The sequence below is a fragment of the Chenopodium quinoa genome, unplaced genomic scaffold (assembly GCF_001683475.1).
Source record: "Chenopodium quinoa cultivar QQ74 unplaced genomic scaffold, ASM168347v1, whole genome shotgun sequence".
NCBI classification, from domain to species: domain Eukaryota; kingdom Viridiplantae; phylum Streptophyta; class Magnoliopsida; order Caryophyllales; family Amaranthaceae; genus Chenopodium; species Chenopodium quinoa.
Window position 1 is genome coordinate 2,902,213 of NW_018743850.1, and position 3,829 is coordinate 2,906,041.

Below are 3,829 nucleotides of genomic sequence, written 5' to 3' on the forward strand. Positions count from 1 at the left end.
AAAATTAAACACCAATAATAATAAATTTTATTGTGGAGTTGGATGAAAGAAAGGTGTCAACCCCTGAATTGTACTGCACTTCTCGTCCTATTACAGGGAACCAAAGAACTTTCTTTAGCAGCTGCACCTGCAAGATTCAATTATGCATACTATTAGTCTATTGAGTAAAAGACCTCAGGTTTTGACCAAATGGGAAAGTCTCAGCTCCAATGATCTTTCCTGACATACTAAGATTACAGCCTCCTTCATCTGGCCCAATCATTAAGATATTATTAACATAATAGTACAACAAATAAGAAACATTATATGAACACTTGTGCACAGCTGCACACACACGCAAGGGGTTGATATGAAGCAACCTAAATCAACCTCCCATCACTGTTCAAGTGCTAAAATAAGCATCAAAAGAGATGATTAAACCAACGAGATAAGACTTTCTAGTGAGGGGGAGATAAAGTCACCAGCATCAAAACATTTTTACCAGTGTACAGTCGCTAACACCACTAACAGCCAAGAAAGGGGTGATAAGTGCACCCCAGTAACCCAAGTCATGAATAATGATGCCGATGATGCATCTCCCCCTTCTCAAAGGAGGGTGGATTTTTTTTTTATTATTTTTTTTTTAATAAAAATATAATAGAGGAGCATATATGTATCTTACCAAGATGAAGCTCAGCACTATAAAAAATAGGAGAAACATCAACATGACTTAACATTGCAGCATGGATGGCAGCCCCATAAGCAACAACCTCCTCACTGTTGATGCTATTGAAGAGCTCCTTCCAATGGAAAAACTCTTGCAACATCTGCTGCACTTTAGGGATCCTAGTCGACCCACCAACTAAGATAACATAATGAATGTCTTCCTTTTCCAACTTGGCGCTCCTCAAACACTTCTCAACAAGGCGCATACAATCTTTGAAATTTGAATAGCTAAGCCTTTCAAAGTTTGCACGAGTGATAGTTGGAGAAAAATAATTACCCGCATAATGAGAATACAGTTTGATGGCAGTCTCTGAGCATGTAGAGATACTTCTCTTTGCCCTCTCACAAGAAGCTACCAACCTTCCAAGATGTTCAGGGTTTTCACTGATACGAAAAGACCTGTACAGTTGGATAAAGTAGCTCGCCATTATTTTATCAAAAGCATCTCCACCAAGTTCAGGATCCCAACAAACTGCTTTAAACTCAACTATATCCTCATTAATTGTTAGCAAAGAGACATCAAGGGTCCTACTACCCTGGTTGAAAACCAAAACATTATTACCCAAGAAGCTAGAAGCAAGTTGCTTGTGCAAACCATAAGCAATGATGACTGCCTGTTGGCTCGTTAATAATATGAACAGATTTGAGCCCGGCCATAATTCCAGCATCTTTTGTTGCCTGCCGCTGGGAATCATTAAAGTAAGCTGGTACAGTAACAACTGCATACTTTACTTCCACACCAAGATAGGCCTCAGCAGTCTCCTTCATCTTCATTAGCACCATAGAACATATCTCTTCAGCAGCAAACTGTTTCTCCTTACCCTTGTACGAAACCACAATTTTAGGCTTATCATTTGCACCAGCAATAACCTTAAATGGCCAACTCTTGATGTCATATTGAGCTGTTACATCACTAAATGTCCTTCCTATAAGCTTGTACGCATCTGTAATTTGTTAATATGCACAACACCAAGTACGAGAGAACAATTCTTTCAAAAAAAAAAAAAAGTATGAGAGAACAAACTGACAAATAGACTTACTCATATGAGCTTCAAATTATTAATTTTTTTTTAAAAAAAAAAAAAAAAGAGAAGGAGGTGGGGGGAGGAGATTCCTATTCTACCATATAAACCAAGGGCTTAATTTAGAGACATGTATAAACAAACAATCTATGGCAAAACTGAAGTTGTGATTTATAGCCCATATGAGATTATAAATTGTGGGAATAACGAATTTGTAGTGTCCTTTTAGACAAAGTGATTCATATGATTCTCCATGGTAGTGCATTTCCAACCCAAATACGTGTAAGGTGTACAGCTAGCTTCGATTCTTATTGTCACTTACAAAAATTAGAGGTTTGCTATGATTAAAAGTCTATGAAGAAAAAGGCATAATGAGAATGAACAAGGTTCTTCAAAAAAGCACAAGAGAAGTAATGGAAGGGCAATAGAGCACAAATTAAGTAAAAGCAACTATTTCCACCAAGCACACATTAATCAGTGTAAACATATAAGATCATAACATTGAGGTCAACAAGTCTTAGTTGTATTATAAATTTGGCATCTGTGTAACTGGAAAACAAATAAATATCTCAATAGAAGTAGAGAAAGGAACACAAACCAAATATAGTGTTTGCAGGGTTTTGAGTATTTTGGTTCTTGGCAGCATCACCAATAAGGTGCTGATTATCAGTAAAAGCAACATAAGATGGTGTTTTCCGGTTGCCCTGGTCGTTGACTATAATCTCAACTTTACCATGCTGCCAAATTGCCACACGTGAGAATCTAGCCCCCAGATCAATTCCAATTGCCGGCCAGCCCCAATTACTCTCCATCTTTCTATATAGATGTCCTAAAACCTTAACCTGAAGATAAACAGAACATCCATAGACATAAATAAGATAATGCACAGATAGACAGAGAGACTTGTTCAAAGTATCATACGGAGTAGTGAATTTGAAAACTTCTACTGGCACTAATAAGAAAACATGGTTTAAATGGCTCAAAAGAATGGCTTAATTTTAAACATACGAATGATATGATATATCTAATACTATATTAAGGGTGTATCTATTCAACTTGATTCAATTTAAGTATTCAACACAATTTATTTGAAGTCACTATAGTTAATAATTTGAAAAAGGCAAACTAAATGGATTTTAATATATAATCGCATTACACTGCATCTCAAGAAATTGTACAAAACATGTCTAGGAGAAGCCCGGGTTGCAAAATCATTTTTCACGTTCATGTGTGAGTGGTTTACGAGGCTCTAGCTCTACCGCTCTATCGAACTAAGGCTCCATTTGTTTAGACGGAAAACAATTTTCACCGGAAAGCACAATTTTGAAAACAATTTTTCTTTATACGTCTCCTTGTAAGAAAAGGAGGAAATTTTAGCATTCCTTCTTTTTCAAGAGAAAAATGCTTTCTATCAGTATTGTACGGAAATTTATTTTCACATTTTGAAAAGTTCTTTAGGAAAATGTGTCATACTTTCTTAAGATTAAAATGTTTTCCATTTTCATATACCAAACGTTTTCTGTAAAACAAACAGATTCTTAGCCCTATATGAACTTATTAGCCCTAAATTTGAAGTATCTAAACTGTGAATTGTAATGGGGTAATTTGGAATCCCTTACCTAATTCTTACTTGAACATTCATAAAGACTCAAAATTTCGAGCTTATGTCTCCCATATTAGAAATTTATTTCAAGTTTAAGTCAAAAGTACAACGCCTAAACAAGAGCAAAAAATTAATTAACCCCAACACACCAAAGCAATAAGTGTAACAAAAGCATAAAACTAAGAAAAAAGAACTTTAAGCTTAGTCTAGTCTAGAAAATAAACGCTAAGAATTAAGGCATTTGAATAATTTTAAATAATTGATAAGAAAAGTTGTAAATTTTTTAACCTGAAGATGAGCAAAAATTCAATTCTGCAAAGTTGTTGAATCCAAAATTTGAAAAGGTTTTGGCACTGTGTTACACAAGAGCTTTTATATAATTATTTTTATGCCTCTGTTCTTACGCTTCCTGACTTTTGATTTTATAAGATCTTTATTTTTGAAGCTGTCTCTTCATTTCTCTCTACACGTCACCAATGCTTTGTTGATGATCATTCAA

At 35.2% G+C, this 3,829-nt stretch overlaps 1 pseudogene; it reads right to left on the reverse strand.

Annotated features, from left to right (window-relative positions):
* Nucleotides 1-519: 519 nt before the first annotated feature.
* LOC110686286 lies at nt 520-2,539 on the reverse strand (annotated as a pseudogene).
* Between the last annotated feature and the right edge of the window lie 1,290 nt (nt 2,540-3,829).